The sequence below is a fragment of the Ambystoma mexicanum genome, chromosome 4q (genome assembly GCF_040938575.1).
Source record: "Ambystoma mexicanum isolate Mex_15411 chromosome 4q, UKY_AmexF1_1, whole genome shotgun sequence".
Lineage (NCBI taxonomy): Eukaryota > Metazoa > Chordata > Amphibia > Caudata > Ambystomatidae > Ambystoma > Ambystoma mexicanum.
Genome location: NC_090928.1, coordinates 1,256,795,904 through 1,256,814,676, shown reverse-complemented (window position 1 = coordinate 1,256,814,676; position 18,773 = coordinate 1,256,795,904). Strand labels below are relative to the sequence as shown.

Below are 18,773 nucleotides of genomic sequence, written 5' to 3'. Positions count from 1 at the left end.
AGCATCAGAATTTCCCGGGCCGTGGGCGGTGTACAACTAGCTGCTGTGTCAGACCTACAAAATAAAGGAGAATCCTGGGCCCTTTGGCGGTGGAACAAAATAGCACTCTAGGTCGGCAGAAGGCCAGGATAGCAGCAATGCCCCCCCCCCCCAGCATATGCAGGGTGCGCCGGCGGTGAAATTAGTAAAGCTCCATTGTAGAAGCTGAAATGCACCCTGCGTGCCAACGTTCTGTCCCTGGGGAGCAAGTGCAGTGAATAGAGAAGTGCTCCATGTCGGAGCGAATGACAAAATAAAGCACTCTAAGTGAGCACAGCCCGAACAAAGTCTATGGCCCTCTGCACTTCCCGGACCAAATGACTGTCTGAGGAAGGAAAATGATCATTCAAAAGAAGAAAATGATCGTTCAAAAGCAAAGCCACCAAAGGCAAAGCCACAATGGTCCTGATGCAGGCCCTGCACGTCTTGAAGCAGTTGTTTCGTGCAGTGTAAAGAGGGACATGATTTCAATCCAGGCACCAGACTAAAAAAGAGAAGCAGTGCAAGACTGCAACTGCTCACAGTGGCAGGGCTTGAATATGTCAAGTGACTGTTATCATCCGAACAACCAGGTGCATTGGAATACTCTGTGTACCATGCTTCCACACGTGCCACGCTTCAATAGTATGAGTACCACTTTTAAAGATTGTGTGAAGTGCACTACAGTGCTGGAACAGGGGGCTGCATGCAAGCTTCATCATAGGACCCAAAGAAAGAACAGTACTCCTGCCTGGGGGAGTGAAGTGAATGCCACAGCCTAGAGGCCCTGCCAGCAGGTGTCATGCTGTTTGTCCCACATCCACGACCGAGAGTGGGTAATTCACCAGGGGCAACTGCCCTGCAAGCGGTCCTGACACCCAATCATGAGTGTCAACAGACCGGGCCCATCATCCAGGGCCCAGGCCGATGTGGCACCAGGTGTGATTCTTACATGCCCCGAACTTGGACCGACTGCCCAATTGTCCTTCCTGGAAGAAAGCAAAGGTGGAGTGGCCAGGTATACTGCCCCACCAACAGCAGTGGCTCCTGCCTAGGGAAGAGAGGGTGTGGCCTAGAGGTCCTGTCACCTGTGCCCGGCTAACCAACATCTTGTGGCTCTGACACCTGTTACCAGGAGGAGGTGTAACAAGAAGGAGGGTTGCAGCTATGCACGAGTGTTTGTGTGCCCCCCTGTACCACTGCAACAAAGTGACACTCCTGCCTGGGGGAGCGTGACAAAGGAAAAGGGGGGTGAGTAACATGGTTTCACCCCATGCCTTGTCAACATCATGTGGCACAGCCTAGACGCCCTGCTACCAGCATCTTGCTGCCTGCCCTAACATCAAAGGAGTAAGCCGATGTGGCGCTTGGCCCACCAGGTGCGGCTTTGCCGGTTTGTAAACTGTATCCTCAACGGACCTGGACCTGTGGAAATGACTATCCTGAATGGACACTGAAGCAAAGTGAACTGGTCTCCTGCAATCCTGCAAGTGATCGAAGAAGACTGCACGAACATGTGTTTAGGGGCTGTGAGCCTGCATGTAAATTATGTGCTTAAAGTGGTCCCAGTTAAACGGATGTGAAGCTGTGCTCCTGTAGTTTGTAGGCATGCTCTAAATGGTGCCAGCAGCTAGCAATGGCGTCATTGAGTGGTGGAAGTACCACTTACCCCAGGTTAATAAAGGGTCTTGTGAGAGGTGGTAGAACTGCCAACATTCCACCAGCATTTCGCCACCAACTAATCTGCTGATCATATTTAGAGTGTGTTGATATGTGTTTTATGTCTGCACCTACCTGAGACCCTAGGTGCATATCCGTGGCATATCCTAGTAGTTGTCACCCCTGCAATTCTCAAGAGGTTTACGTATTGTCGCTCTGTAACGGGGTGGGGGAGGGTCATTTATGTTTGAGCAACATTTGTTTGTTATGAAAAAGGAGGAGTGTGGTGTGTGTGACCCTCTCAAGTGTGTTGCCCCTTTAATGTGATGTGTCCCTCCCATGTGTACTGCCCTTTTAAGATGGCCAATGACTGTGCCATGGCCCAAGCTAATAAAAAGAGCCCCTGCAGGCAAGTGCATCAGAATGGCTGCAGACTCCCAAAGAGGAATCACTGTGTCCATCTCTCATTTAGGCATGTAGGTCCACACCGTTTGAGCCCGAACCTGCAGGCCATGATGTTTTGGGGCCCTTGTGCCAGCAAGGTGGCAAGGGTCTGCATGCTTAGGGTATGGCCTGCCCTGTCTCCACCTTAAACCGGGTGTCCCCCCGCAACCCTGGGCACCCACGGGGGCCACAGCTTGATGCCAATAGCCAGCCTCTGAAACAGGGCCGGCCCTGGGTGTCATGTGCACTAGGAGTTGTAAGTACAGTTTGGGCATGTTAGCACAAGCCAACCTTCCCAATTTTCCTACCAAACATTTTGCTATATTTACCTTTTTACCCCCCTAAAATAGCACTGCCCCAATGCAATGGAAAAATGTTATTCTCCCGCTTTCTCAGATAAATGTTATTCTCCCGCTTTCTCAGATAAAATCTCCCTCCCCCCATGTGATGTAAAATGCTGCCATGTAATATACACCCTGGGCGGCTGAGCCTCTCGTGGCAGAGAGGGGAGGCGAGCCGTGTTCCTGGGACACTGGGGCTTCGTTTTTACACGTTTTGAAATTATACCATTTTTTTGGGTTGACATTTTAACATAATTTGCTGGAGAAAGAACTGGCCCACCCTTGTGTCCTTTTGGGACGGATCCCCCCCAGCGGGGAGGCTGGCGCCACGGTAGTACTGGTGGCCCCCCTCCCTGAGCGGCACTAGGGCGGGAGCATTGCCGTGGGGGGGTCGTTAAGGGTGCGCAGGCTGCTTCGGCGCCCGATGCTTCAGCGGCCGCACACGTGTGGCAGGCGCCGCCGCTGACTGACCACCAGGAACCAAAGAAATACCGGAAGGAACGCGCCTGCCTGCCCGGCCACGTGCTGTGCAAGCCCGCCGCGCGACTTCCTGCATGACCGGAAGTGCGTCGCACGAAGGGGGGGGGCCGAGTACGGTAGTCCACTCCAGTGGCCTACTCAAGTAGCGTCCAGGCAGGCCAGAGCACGTGCAGTCACTCGAAGGGCCCGCTGCAGGCCATGCGCGCGACTTCCTGCTTTACCGGAAGTGCGTCGCGCGAAGGGGGGCCCGGGAACGGTAGTCCGCTCCGGTGGCCTACTCAAGTAAGCGCCCATGCCAGCCCGATCACGTGCTGTGCAAGCGCGCGCTGTGGAAGGGCCGACTTCCTGCATGACCGGAAGTGCCTCGTGCAGCAAAGGGGGCCCCGGGAGGTCGTCCGCTGGAGTAGCCCTCTCAAGTCGCGGCCTAACCGGGGCCCTCTCGAAAAACTGACGGCAGTAACCCCGCGGGAGCTGTAGACAAGCCCGCCCCCGCGCAGGAGATGTACCCTGTTTTAGCGCGCAGGTGAGGCCGCTTATTTCTCCGCCGCCGGGCGGGCTCCCTCCCCCCCCCAGGTCACACGGGAGTAGGTGTAGCGCCGCGAAGGTGTCCCACCATGACGCTCCCGCCGACCTTTGCTCTCGGGGGGCCAGCTTCAGAGCAGGCCTTCCCAGGACACCTTACACCGCGCCCCGTCCACCTGTATGGTAACACCAGTGGCATTTTAACACATGCGCAATAAAGAAGCTCCCAGGGACTGTCCTTCCTACAGCAGGCCCGCCCTAGGATGTCCAAGGCCCTGTGCTCGGGACACGCAGTTGCCTAATGTGCATTGACATCAGTGGTCGAAGTGAGCGGGAACGGCACTCCTCTACTCTTTGAAATCTTTCACTGTTCCTATACTTTTATTTTAAAAGGAAACTGTTAAGGAATGGGTTCGTTTTACAATAAAAATTCAGGGAACAGTTGAAACATGGTGCAGGCCAGCAGGGTACAGCATTCCACTGCTTCTTTTCATGCGCTTCAACCACTGAACATCATATAAAGTGACATCAAATGAAGTTGCATCATGGAAAATCTAATTAAAAGGAGCGTCACCAGTATTTGTTACTCTATGGCAGGGATCTTCAACCTTTGGCTCTCCAGATGTTTTCAATTACAACTCCCACCAACCCTAGCCAGCATAACCAGTGTTATAGATTTATAGGAATCGTAGTTTAAACGATCTGGAGAGCAAAAGTTACAGATTCCTGCATCATTGGTAGTTACATAAAGAAGTGGCTATGTATAAGCCAGGACACAAATAACTGTGGTGTGCAATAAATAATCACTATTTGAAATATATAACAACCCTATAGTTTCATTAAGATGATTTTTTTAATTACAAAACCTGCTAACGGAATCACTTATAGGGATTCCGAGTTTTGCCAGATAAGGCACGGTGAGATTAAATGATTTGACCAGGCTTCCACGCTTTCCTTAAGTGGAGAAACCATGGTTTGGTCCTACACTGCGATTTAAGCACTTGACAACGTATCTTCCCAGCTATAGCTCATATAAGTAACGTTTGGGTTTTGCAAAATCATTCATAGCAATGCCTAAGAAAATACACAGATCGCATAAGAAACAAAGCGTGCATTATATAAAATGTTGTTATAGAAACCATTGAGCAATGGTACCTGATCAGTGATCTCGGGTAGCAGCGCTGTGGGCTTCACCTATGGCTGGTATGATAGTTGAGGGTCAATGTGTTGCCATGGGAACATGATAATGCTGTGCAGCATGGGTTTGGTCCCCAGCGCTTAGAAACTATAAGCGTCCTGCACAATATAAATCGCTAATGAATTTTTAAAAAATGGCACTCTGCTCAAAGGCATGGATAGAATGGACCGAATGCTCCGGTTTGCAGAGGGAATCTGAATTCTCTGATTTAGAATACAATAGCTTTGGTTCCCACAGTGCTGGTTAAAAGACACGGATCATGGAATGGCATACATACGTGACACAAAAAGTGACAATTTATGACATATAAGTGTAATTGTTTAGGAATCAAATGGTGGGCAAAGGGTTCATAGTTTTCAAAGAAGGGGAACATGCCGATTCATTGAGGGAAAAATCTAAATGGGCATTTCAATCATCAAAATGATGATCTTCAACCTATTTTCAAAAGGGTTAGCTGGAACAAGGGAGAAAGCCTTTTTTGCAGACGAGGACACAACACCCTGCATGAAGGTAGGAGATGGAACACATAACTGCTTCAGACTGTACAAACAAAGGTGCTTCAGTGCCAGCTCCTCTGATCCAGTTCGCTCATGGCTGGGAGAATTCTATAACAAACAGCTTGGGGAAAGAAAATATTGAGACAAGAATTCAAGATGAAATACTCATTGCCTCCTCTACCAAGAACGATGGTGACACCACGGCCATGATCACTGCACCGGAAGGACAACCCAAATACGGACTGAACTACTCGCCAAAAATGCATCGTCCAGTTACCATCACCAGATCTGAGGGAGCGTACTTCATAATATTCATGTTACATGATCAGATCTGGAAAGGAACAAAACTTTGACTGCTTCATGCCCATCAGACACTTCTAAATGGAAGGAGACTTTTTAACATGTTTAGATTTGTTGGGTGCTTACCTACATATGCCTTTCCACCAGGGGCGTGACTTTTCGTTTTCCCAGGAGGAGCCGGGGGGGGGGGGCAATGCAGTAAAAAAAAAACTCCCATTATAAGTAAAGGGACTATAATCAAAATAGCCTTTCCCGGGAGGTGCCCTGGAGCACCCGTGTACTCAGCGCTCCTGCTGTCCGCAATGGAGAAGGCTCCTCTGTCACAGTGCCCTGGCTGTTGAATTGTTTCTTCACATGATAATCTAGGTCTTTGATCCCGCCATACGATCGCCACGTGGTAGTACTAGAATTAGTCAACCCCTCTTCAAGCCATCGGAATCCACTGACCTAAAATTCAGTTCCTTCAAAACCTGTTTCCTGGTGGCTGTCCAGTCAGCTAGAACGATTGGGAAGTGAAGGGTCCATTTCTCCTTATTGTATTGTTTTATCATTCAACCTGCCTGCGCTTTCCTTCCTCTACAGAGGACGTGAGGATGGCAGTACTATTCATCTACAGTTTTCATAGGTCGAACAGTCTTGTGACGTTCCGCTCCTCAGGTCAAGGAAGGAAGACTACTCCTGCAGTACTAAGCAGATTACCCCTTTTTCTGTCTAGTCTACTATTGACGCCCCACCCCTGCTATTCCGCATTCAAAGAAGAGCCACAAGGGCTATGGCAACTTCCTGGGTGAATTATCAAGGGGTACCGTTACTGAACATCTGCAGGGCAGCTACTTATGCTATCACCTACACCTTTGTTACTTGAACCGTCTGGATGTAATGGATAATGATGACGCCATGTTTGGCAGGAAAGTGCTTGACTCCGTGAACATGTGAAGATAATACATTTTGCTACATTCATTTAAGTGTACTATGTAGTTTTCCTCATGTGGAAGCCTAGTGTTTGGTATTTCTCAATTTGTTTGGAGGGAGACCAGGAAGAGGGAGGCATGTTGTTAATGCCTTGATTGGATATAGTAGTTTTCTTTACCACTAGTCTTACTCTTCTTCTCATGTTCCTTGCTTCCTGCCCTCCTACACTCACGAGGGATCTGAAAACCCTATTCTTCAAAGAATACTTTCCAATTGCTGTTCACTCTATTCAACCCTAATCCCCCCCCCCTACGAAGTTCCCCCCACTTGTGTCCTCATGCTACACTGGCATCCTTATGTAGAGCCCCCTGCGTGTGTCCCCTTTGTACTGTGCTCCGTTGCATTCCAGCTAGGGTCGCACTTTATAAATCTCATACAAATTCCTTGCATACCTTAGAGCGGAGAGGTAAGATAAGGAAAAGCTTAGAAATCACCTGTGTCTGAATGAAGCCCCTCCATTTGTTAGGGCTGGGGCAAGGCAAATATCACTAGAGGTACCTGATTACCATATGTAATTGGGTCACTGTCCATTGGCAGAACTTTGTTTGGGTACCGCTACTGAGATGGCGGTAGATACAGGTACATCAACAGAGTAGTTGTGGGTCCCAACATTGAAATGGGTGTGGTTGCTTTTGGTTTGTTCACTTGCAGACCAATAAGGTGCTTAATGTTAAGCCTGCTGCACAGTGATTCTTAAGACTTCTTTTCTCATTGGCTGCATTCTATGCTCTCCCAACCAATGTGCCCTGTTCCCCGCTCCCCATTCCCTTCCTCCTTCTCTCCTTCTGTTTCCCCTCCTTTGGCTTCCCTCCACACCTGTTGCCTGGATCCTCTGCAGGGCACCACGCTCGCCATTTCCACTCTGGCAGAGCGGGTGACTGCACCGCTGTCTTTTGATATTTTATTTCTATCACACTCGTACACAAGTGTTTCAGAGCGCGACAAATCCTGGTGAGGGCCTTCTGAGGCTTGCGATTGTTTAATTTTAATTTTATTTTCTTTCTGCCGTGTGTGCTGCTGTGCGGCCTGTGTGCTGTGTTCCCCGCTCCCCCTCTGCTTCCTTCTTCTCTGTTTCCTCTCCTGCCCGCCTCTCAGCACGCCCACCTCTACCCCCCCGATTGGCTTTTCCTTCCTTATCCCTGACCTCCCCTGGGCAGCCCCTGCCCGCACGGCTAAGGGCCCCTAAGGCAAAGGGCGGCTTCCACTGTAGCAGCCCCTGCGGCGTCTACAGGTGTCCGCAGGGGATGCCAGTGGCAGTCAGTTTCCCAGGATTGTCCCACCTGCTTCCTTGCCTACCCCCCTTCCACTGACTGATTCCTTTACTTAGTCTGTTTTCCATGTGTTGTGTTAACACGCACTGTACCAGTACTTTAAAAGAAAAAAGTGCATTGTGAAAACTAGGCCTCCCCCGCCCCATTCAGGATTCTCAAACATAGGTGAGTTTTTTTCCATGTGTTGCGTTAATACGCACTGTACCAGTACTAAAAAATGTGCATTGTGAAAACTAGGCATTTTTTCCCCCATTCAGGATTCTCAAACTTAGATGTGTCCTCTCACCTGTCTTAATAATGTGCACCTTGTGTGCTCCTTAACCCTGACTGTCGTCTTCTTGTCCTATTGTTCAATTTGCTTGCCTTTCGCTGCCTTGTCTGCCTACCCTAGTGTCTCCCCCGCGCCCTTCCACCCCCCTTCCTATCTCACCTACTCTATGGTGCTCTCTGTCTCTCCAATCTTTTCTAAATACTTCTCTATTGACTATCCTGCTCTCCTCACTAAATCTGCTAGGAAGAAGTTTAAAAAGGAGATCCTGGTCTCCAACCCTGGCCTCCCTATCGCTGATACCTACATCAGCGCCTTCTCCAAGGAAACTCTCATTGACATCATCTTTGGCGTGCCTTCGCCAGACCTATTGACCCTTCATATGGTCTCGGTGCTCTATCCTTTCTCCTCTTCTCCCATTAATGTTGCCACCCATTGGGACACCCTCCTGGCCTCCTTCCTTTCCTCTAAGGTCATCATTAATGTTTAATCTTTCGGGACTGTCTTGGTCGAAGGCCCTCAGGCCAACCTTCACCTTTTTGATAGACGCTTCCGCACCTCATCAAGTTCCTTTCTTCTCCTGCTATCCCCTCTCCCCTTTCCGTGACCACCTTGCCTCCCCCTTCTATATACTCCTTGGCTACCTTGCCTTCTCTTTCCCTCTCTGCCCCTTCTACACCTCTGCAGGGCGTTCCTCTGATCTGTACCCCGCCCCAGAAGTCCTTAAAGGATGGCAACCTTCTCCGTATTGCCACTCTAAACTCTCGCTCTGCTGTCAAGCACTTCTCTATCTGCCGCGTTCTGGAAGAACTTGACCTTGATGTCCTTGGTCTCACAGAGACATGGTTCACGGCCAGCTCTGTCACTAGCTTTGATGCGCTCCTACCTGATGGCTACAAGATCCTCTCTGTGCCCAGGTCCAACCGCCCTGGTGGGGGTGTTGCCCTGATCTTCCCTGAGTGGATTTCAGCCTCTGTCACTCCTACGCAGGCCTACTCTTCTTTTGAATGCCTCGTCTGCAGGCTCTCTCCACTAGCCATTCCCTTACTGTGGCTACTATCTATCTGCTACCTGGTCATATCTCCTCCTTCCCCTCTTAGAGACATCAGAGATGTGAGGAGAGAAGGAGAGTGTGGAGTCGAAGACGACCTAGAGGTTTTTAACCTTGCAGGTGGGAGCAGGAAGAGGGTCAAGAGAGGCCAGCCAGAGAGCTACAGGGAAGGATGGAGTGGGTGTGCCGATGAGTAGAATCTCAGTCTTACTGGCATTAAGGCAGAGGTCATTGGCAGCATACCACTCCCAAGATAGCAGACAGTCAGAGATGAGGAAAGGGGGGGGGGTCGAGGGTAGCCTGAAAATGAGCTGGGTGTCATCTGCATAGCATTGAAAATTGGGGCAGAGAGCGGCGATGCAGTGGGCAAGGAAAGCCAGGTAGAGAGGTTAGATCCCTGGGGGACACCACCGGTAGAGAAAAAGATAGTGGAGAGGAAGGACTCAAGTTGGATAGAGAAGTGCTTGACAGCAGAGCGAATGACACCTGCCCTAGTAGGATCGTTGTCCGTCCTCCCTTTGTTCCCCTCCCTTGCCTCGTCGCGCCTTGAAACACTTGTCTATAGGCGCATTATAAATACCATATCATATCACACTATGAAGTGTGAGGTGGGGGCGTCATTGTCGTTGTTTCCTAAATTATCTATGGGATGGTCTGTACCTCCGTGAACGTGTTGGTTGCAGCATTAATGTTGTGCTGTCTGTCGGAGGTCCTGTGCTTTGGATAAAAGCTGGAATAGAAGCGGAAACTCAGAAAGAGGTCTTAATGCTCTACGTGGTGTTAAATGAGATCCGGCAAAGATGCTTCTAGAGGCTCCTTCTCCTACGGGCAAGTCGTGAGGTTCTGTGCCAAACCGGCACCTGCAAGTAACATTCAAAGCACATTTGTTCATGTGACTGACTGCTACACGCACAATAGACTTTTAGAGCCTCGGGCAGGGCACGAGGTTACAATCTGCTTCTTGGAATTGCCATATTATACATTATTTAATTCGCCACTGAGAATATTAAATATCCATCACAGGAACGTATCTGAAGATACGATTTGAAGGTTGTATTATTTTACTCCTTTCAAGAACTTTAATGGATGAGTGCATATACTCTGCGCAGTGCCCTTAAACAGATTCATAGGACAGTGTAGGCATTTTTCCTGTATGTATGTGTATATATATGACATTAGTGGGTCTACTTAATTGTCCAGTCCTGCTTAGAAGGTGATTTATCTTGGATTGTATTCTTTTATTTTCGAGATAAGTGCAGTAGAGTTCACATGCATTCTCTCGAAATATCTTATTTTGCACCGGAAGTTTTCAATCTCTAGTTCCCAAAACCTCGTTATTTCAAACCCACAGTGCAGTCTCCGTATCTCTAGCGACTTTTCCTTCAAGTTCCATCAGTGTTTCTCTGTACGGTGACATGTCTTTGCATCCTTGTATTAGCACCTTGGGGCGGTTGCATCAGTCATAAATGTATAGGCCGGGTCGGCGACAGGGAAGAGAAGAAATTGTTTAATATTTAATGTAGTTGAAAAGTACGTCTTGCTTTCAGTGTGCATACATGGTTTGGCTAAGGGAGTGAAAGTGAGGAAAAGGCAACCTGGCTGGGTGTATTGGGGCAGTGGGGAAGGGACCATGAAGAGTGCGCTAGGATGAGGACTTCCTGCACACAGTACTGGTTTAAAGACTGACAGGTAGGGGTGTGAACAGAAAGGGACACTGGTGGATGGGGAGAGGGCTAAAGGGGGGGGGGGCACACACAGTTTGCGATGGCAGCCCACATGGTCATAATGGGTGCTACGATGCTAGCCAGTGAGTGATGGGAGCAGCAGCCCGGGTTTGAGAGCTCTTCGTCCCTGGCATCTTGGTCTTCAAGTCCCTTTTTGCAGACTTTTTAATCATTATTTTCCTTGGCACGCTCATTTTCCCAGAGTCTTAAGACATTAAGTCCCAGCATGCAGTGGTTCCATGTACCTTCAGTTTCATAGGCTGGAGACTAGATGATGGAAGCGGTGCGCAAGAGATGGTTCCCAGATCCTCATTCCCAATTTCTTACAGGGGTTGAAATGTCTGATTACAAACGGTCCCACAAATAAGATTTCGAAGTTGAGTAAAATTATTTTTTTGTAGTACTTATCCCAATGGGAGTATTTAATAACTGAGTAAACCTGTTTTAACTGTAAAACAGAAATGTCTTGTAATACATATTTCTTTGAACCTAGTTATTCACGCACATTTAAAGATACTATTATTACTGACTGATCTGGAGAGTTAAATACGTAGTTTCTTTCTGTAGCACTAAGTGTACTACAGGTGAAAACATGCATTCAGGGAGCTTCGTGGATGAAAGCAGGGGGACCGGCTCCTATGTGTGGGTGTCCTATTTTTGTTGGGAGTATTTTTACTCCCCATTTTTATTTATTTGCAGTATTTGCCTATTTTTAGGGAGTGAAAGTGGCTAATACAAGCAGTCGGTAGGGCTGATTATGACCAAATCCTGAAGAAATACAATACAATGCAAGGTTACTCCTCACCAACAGGAGTGGAAGCTTGATAACCCTTGGGGACTTGCCTGTGGACATAACCCGCTTCGGCCGAAAAAAAGTCAACAAATAAATGCTGAATGTGCATTTTCGGCATGGGATGGGGGGGTGAAGCCCTAATGTTGAACAAGGGGAGTTTCTGGGGTTTCCCTTGCTCCCTTTGTTCGGCATTATTGGCTTCAGGGGTTGCAGGGCTGTCACCTGCTTCCATGACATTGAATGCGGGGGACAATAAAGTAAAACAGAATAAAATAGACAGGACTCTGCAACGCCAGCTCCGACCCACGCTGGTGGGTGGGAACTGACGCTGCAGGGATAGAGGGGAGTCTACAGCACACACAGAAGTGTGCCACCTGTTAGGGAGAATTCTAATTTATGGCTAATTTCCCTCACCTAGTGAGTCCCTCAGCAGCTTTGTTGGATTTCTGGGGTTTATTTCTTTTCCACCTGGTAAGAGTGTGAACCCTTTTCCCACTCTTACAGTGTCTTTGCTGTGTGTATTTTTACTGCTTGTGTGATCTTAAGCTCTGGAGCCACACCACTCCATTAAACCCACTTTTTTTGTGTTACACAGCACCTTCAGTGCAGTGACACAGGGTTGCCTTTGAGACTTCCCCCCTGACTCCATTTTCCTGAGGCTGACTACTGTCCCTCAGAAACAGGTAAAGTTGCCATTAACTTTATATAGTCGCTTTTAACTGCAGACCCAGGACACCCCATCGTATATGGAGTATTGGAAAGGGTTAACTCTTATCCTTTTTTGTCTGTACCTCCTTGGAGCCTTGTTTCGCTCTCTTAACATTAAGATTTGGCAGGTGGCAGTGGTCTCTACCCTAACCTTTCTACTGCGATTATAGTATATAAAGGTGGTACTGTTTTAGGCTATTGTATTAGCCTCGAACATAAACCTGCTTGACCAAATACTTTTTATTTTGGCTCCGGTCAGGTTTAGTCGCCATTTCTTTTTGTTAAAATCCTTCTTGTGTTTTACTTTTCGTGCCAAACCAGGTTTGCCTTCATTGTTCGCCGTCCTTTGGCGGGCTTCTGTCTAGAAGCCCTCCTTTTGGCGTCTGGGTGGCTTGGTGGACTGAATGTGAGGGAGGGGTTTAGTCACCCCGTGCACAGGGTCTCCTTGGAGACCCAAGTCGCACTTTGTGTCGATTGGCTGAGGTGGTTGTCCGGGCCGGACAACCCCCCTGCTGAATGATTGACAGCCAGGCTGTGTGAATGGGGGATTTTGGCATAAAAGGCAGGACTCTTGGGCTGGTAGTCAGTCGCCACTGGAACTGCAAGAACCGAAGAAAAGCGGAGAAGACGGCTACTGCAACTCCCGAGTCCCGGTGAAGCCCTGCTGCAGTCCTGAGCTATCTACCCTTCAACGACAGAGAAGATCCAGTCCGGAGTCTTCTTCCCTTGAGCCTGGTGGGATTAACCAGCTCATCCTCAACAGCCAGAGAATCCTCTTCTTGGTCGAAATCGCTGCACGCCGCTGTAGTGGTCCGGATAGCCTTCTGAAGAGCCTCTCCTAATTTAAAGGAGAGCACCTTTTATTCACCGTTGCTTCGCTGCTGCTGGCTTCATCCCTGGGTAGTACAGATCGCTCCAGACATCCTCCTCCTTGTCCCCACGACTTAAGCTCCAGGAACCGTGAGTCTGCAGGAACTACCAGGAACAACTGCCTTGGCACCAGCTTTTTTCAACGAATAAGGTACTGTGTCCGACTTCGAGGAATTGGGGTGAACCCTTCTTCCTCACCAAAGGCTTGCCCTTTTCTTCCTTCACTCTACCTTTGCTTCCCTTTGTGACAATATCTAAGTACTCCTGGCAATCTCGAATCGTGAACTGTTCTAAGCATGTGATCCTCAGCAACGGGACCCCTGTTCCACTTGACAATGGCGCAGGCCTATTGACTTTTATCTACTTGTTAGAAAGTGTCATCTGATTCTCTAGGCCTTGACAAGTGTTGCCTATGATTTGTATCCCCAATTCACTTGTGTTCATGTGCTAAGTGTGTTTGACTTTGGTTACATTTCTTCCTGCGGGTACGCTTATCTTTCGTAAGACCGAACTGTCATTACTGTCAAAAAGTGATCGCGTATGAACCTCCGGTAATGTTTTGTTTCATAACACCGGTCTGTCAAATCCTAAGGTACTTTACCTTGAATTGTTCTGCACAAGGGGAATTGGTTGTGTAGTATATTTGAAGTGTGTTTTTTTGTTTTTGTTTTATTAGAAGTGAAGTGTTTTGTGAACAGATGGTTTAAAAATAAATGTATTTATATTTTTTAACCAGAAACCTTGAGTCACAGTAATTGTATTTGTATTTATTGGTTTATTAACTGCTTTACACCAAAGCGCTGTACAAGTGAACAACTTAATACATAAATCATCGACGGGTGAAGGGGTAGAAGGAGGGGAGGGGAAGGGAGAGGGTGGGGAGGGAAATAGTCAAGGGGAAGGATAAGGGAGGGAGGGGAGGCAGGAAGGGGAAGGGGTTTCAAGGAGGGGAGTGGAGAAGGAGAGATTTAAGGCAGGTGCGGAATGAGGAGGTGGTGAGGGTAGAGCGGGAGAAGATAAGGGAGGAGATTAAAAGTTTGGTAGCATGGAAGGTGAGAGAGGGGCGGACTTTGCGAATGTTGAATAGGTGGTAGTGACAGGTGCGAGATATGGTGGGAGAAAGAGAGAGAGGAGTCAAAGTGAATGCCTAAGTTACGGGCATGGAGAGAGATAGGGAGATTGGAGGGTGGAAAGTGAATGAAAGGCGGAGGAGAGGGAGAAGGAAGGGGGTTTGAGGGAAAGAATAAGACTTCAATCTTGTCAGTGTTAAGGGAGAGAAAGCGGGAAGACGTCCAGTTCTTTATGGCAGTAAGGCAGGAAGAAAGGTTTAGGTGGAGGTCATAGAAGTGGTGGGAAATACCAAACAAGGAGATTACAGGGGCTGGGAGGGAGGTGCAAAGGGAAAAGAGGAAAGGTCCAAGCACCGAACCTTGAGGTACGCCGTATTCAAGAGGTTGGGATGGAGAGGACCGGCCACCCCAAGAAACAGTAAAGGAGCGGGAGGAGGTAAGAAGATAGCCAGTTGAGAACAGAGCCTTTGAACCCAAATGAGGAAAGAGTGTGGAGAAGGGAATGATCGACTGTGTCGAAGGCAGCAGGGAGGTCGAGGAGAATAAGAATAGAGGATTGCTTAATTGTAGTCCTTTGTGTAATCTCTACTACTGCTCATTTGCTCTTGAGAGAAGTCTGGCTGCTACCACTCTTTCTGTGTAGTACAGGCTTGTACCAAAGGTGAAATTGTATTACCACTTGTAGTCTTAATTGTGTGCAGTTGTCCCTAAGGGCACTGCATATGATTCTGCCTAACACCACTGAAAAGGTAATTGGGGGGTAGAGGGTGTGAGAAGCGGGAGAAAGTGATCAGTGGCATCACTCCACAGTGCAATTCTCGAATTGTACATTTTCGGATTTGGTATTTCGCTCCGCACAGTGATCCCTTAATCCACTTGCAATCTCCAGTCTGAGGATCTACAGGTAAAAGGTGGTGCTACCTGGTAATGGATCAACCCTAGTATTGGCGGCTTCTGCAAAGATCAGAAGAATACAGGCATGGGTGAGAAAGAAGTGTGGGACACTATAAATCTTAGATACTGTGAGTGACTCTTTGCCACCAGGAAGGTGGAGCTGGTCTAGAGGAGGGAGTGATGGTTGGTGGGACCACAGTACTAACAGAAAGCCTGATAGGTCCCAAGCCCCAGTCTGTGCTAACCCCTTTTTTGGTTGGTATAAAGTAAAAGGGAAAGCAAACTTGTACATGATTTCATCCGCTGGGTCTACTTGCTTCCCTCTTTTTCTTAGTCGACATGGCCTTTATGTCCCAGCAGAGGTGTTTCTTTTTAATGTTCTTGGTACCTTCTGTTTCTTCAAAAACAAATGAACCAGGCTCAGTTTAGCCACTATATAGCAGCTGGACTAATTTTTGCAGTCAAGTCCTAGATCCATATGTCACAAGGCAGAAATATCTCAACTGGTTCCATACTGCAAAGCGAATAATGCACAAAGTTGACTGTATTACTTGCCAAATCCTCCATAACTTGTGCTTAAACACCCAAACTCTTATGTAAACAAATATGTACTGCGGCTGGTCAGAAGGATGATGCGGCCACACTGATGATATTTCCACAAATTATTTATTAAATGATACGAAGAAGGCCTATCTTTCCCTATTGCTACATGGGTGTTCAACCAGTCCGCTGTCCAAAAACTAGTCCTAACTGACCCCACCACTATTCTAACCAACTTAAATAAGATCAGGAGGGTGCCTCATTCCTCCCGATTGTTATGGCAATGTATTTCCTTCTCATTCTAGTTAGTAGGCAATTTTCAAATGGTCTCGTCACTTTCGTTATCCGTTCCTACCACTCCTTCCCAATGTCTTATGGTCTTCCTCTTTCTTTTAATTGATACTTTTCCAATGCCTCCTTTTGCTCTCTTGCTTCTTCTCTGGTTCAAGTTGCTATCTCCTTTTGAGTTCAGTAAAATATAGCTTCTTAGCTGGGATATACTGTCTTGGCTCTTAGGGTTCCCTGTTCCTAGGGCTGTAACTCCAGTATCCTTTCCCTTAAGTGGTTCCCTTAACTTCTCTTTGTATTTATATAAATCTCTCGCTGATATTGTACACTCTTTATTTTTTGGCTTAGGGGGTGTCTTCCCCTCTTCCTTGGGTATTTGTACACCTGTCGTAGTGCTCTCATTTGTGAAGCCCTTTCTCACATTAATACAGTTCCACTTTATCAACTTCCAATTCAATGTCTCATCAATTTCACTGTAATATGTTTCTCTTGCGTTTATTATTTGTACAGGGCGCCACACCCTGAGGTATCTGGGTGCTTAATCAAGGCTACGTAGTATACTTACATACATACATACATATGAATGGGAATTGATACAGAATAAAAGTTTGCAAAGTAGGACGTGTTTAAGAACCCTAAATCGGTCAAACAGTCAAGAACAACAATTGCTAACACAAGTACACGATTCCCTGACGGTCTTCCAGTTCTTCCATTCTCCCCTCTACCTCTGACTCTCCAGGGATACCTCGCCCTGCAGTTGCTCGGGTTTGCTTTATTCGCTCCGGTTCTCTGTGTGATAAACTCGGTCGGCGGACCGCTCCGAGCTTGCACGCTCTCGCTGAGCTGCGGGCAAGCGGATGTCTCACTGCCGCCTCAGCGCAGTGTTTTCAACAATGTTGAACGGGTGCACTGCCCACCACCAAGTCTTCGTGCTCACACCACCATCGGGATTCAGACTCCTGTCTCCCTCTCTCCTCACTGCCTGTAAACGCCGATCTTGCTCTCACGTTCTGCCCTCGCCCCATCCATACATTTTTTTTTTCTATTTTGTTTTTTCAGGCAAACATTTTCGGCAAAAAAATGCAGTGGAAAACAATACGGGCAATCATTGACTGTTGTATCATATATGCCACCACAGGAAATGGCTTAGGGAGTTCCTTACAGAAATTGGAGTCCTTATCCCCAAAGGGGGAGTCTCTCCCGGCAAGTTCCACCTGGCTCTGCCCCTATTGAAGGTGTTGCTGAGTGGGCTCACCTCCCTTGCATCACAGGGGAGGCTCTCCTTGGGTGAATGGCTGAAATCCCCTTTTTGGTTACAGTACCTACAGGACCGCTAAGATCAACAATCCAACTACAACCAGGTTCAAAAGACTGAAATTGGGAGGGTGATTCTTATTATTATGTCCAAAATTCTTGCATATCCTGCCCACATCCCTGAAAACGGAATCTACCCTCAACAGGTTACAAAAGGAAATTTAAAAATCTGTCTCCATGACAGATGTTCTAATGTAGATGTGCCTCGTACATCAAACAAATAATCTTCTCGCCCAAATGATTGTTATACTGCCCTTATATATTATGGCAGGCACTCGCACTCCACGGCCACATTTAGCCTTTGCTTGATCACCTCGAATTTGCCTACCATGGCCCTCCAAAACAGGGTTCGAAATTGGGAGCTGATAACTATTTAGCTCCAGTTTGTAGCCTACAAGAGCCTGGGTAGCTTGACACCAACAGCTCCAAGGAGTTACTCTTCGCTCCCCATGCCAACAGATGATGAACAACAAGCGCACTTATGTGAATGTGCATTTATGATGCCCTATAAACAAACTTTAGGATACTTCTATACACCATTTAAAGCATAAGGGGTTATAAGTAATGGAACAAATGATTAGTTTAGCAACATGTTTGGAAGTTAGATTTGCAGCACACCATGTACTAGCTGTTTGTCCCACTGTGGTAGTTCTTGGTCATTGGTTAACGCCACGTACCCATGAGCTGCTTTTAGCTCCTGTTTATCCAATCTTAATTTCGATCCCTGCAAAAGGTTACCCGACTTATTTCTACATCCACTTGCTTTTAGGTTAGTAATATCTACATGCACCACTTTCTTTAATCAATGGTGCTTTAACCAAAGATGCCTAAGATTGCAGCTAAAGACCCTGAAGGCCCACCAGGCAAGGTTACTTATTACCACCAGGAGGGAAGCCCGATTACCTTTGCAGACCTATGACAAAATAAGTCTGGCTGCTTTATTTTGGTGCCTTGGCAATAGGATCAACCACACTATGTGACCCAACTGTCATCTCAGATCTCTGATGCTGACTGTAACAGAGTACCTGGGTGCATAACCTCATGCCAATTTTCCTAGTTCTTGACTAAATGATGTTATTTAGTATTGTACCCAATGTCCTGTTCACTTTCCAGGAGTCCTGAAACTGTTCCTCCTTGCACTAGCGCTTTATAAAACTCAAATTAATGCATGTTTCTCAATGTCGTCTCTAGGGCAAGGGTAAAAATAATTCACATTTCAAGCTAGTCAAAAAAAAAGTTGCTTTCCCTTCACTTCTCCATAATACACATCCCACAATTCCTTGCTTACCAATGGCTAGTGGCAAGTGCAGAATTTGAAGCCTGCTCTAGGGGCATGGCTTTCAAGGTCTAACATACATTGTTTCTCTTTAATGTGCTTAGTATCCTCTATTCCCCTGGTCTTATATTCATACTTGTCTCTAGGAACTCGATCTGCAAGTTCCAGCTTGCAGCATTTCTCATTAGTTTTTAAATGCCTCTAAGAACATCCACCAGCAGCCTCCTCTCATACTCAGTTTCTCCCTTTGCTCAAGTATATTTCTCTCTCGGTCC

General features: G+C 47.5%; 1 protein-coding gene and 1 long non-coding RNA gene across 5 annotated transcripts in view; one reads left to right on the top strand and one right to left on the bottom strand.

Moving 5' to 3' along the window:
• Positions 1-18,773, bottom strand: part of SLC29A1 (solute carrier family 29 member 1 (Augustine blood group)) — a 589,752-nt gene that overhangs the window by 418,259 nt on the left and 152,720 nt on the right. The gene's annotated exons all lie outside the window — the stretch shown is intronic.
• The window catches only part of LOC138468339 (uncharacterized), a 218,169-nt gene continuing 202,663 nt past the window's right edge, over positions 3,268-18,773 (top strand). Inside the window, exon 1 of the long non-coding RNA XR_011268246.1 lies at positions 3,268-3,465. This is a non-coding gene — a long non-coding RNA (uncharacterized lncRNA). The remainder of the gene's footprint in view (positions 3,466-18,773) is intronic.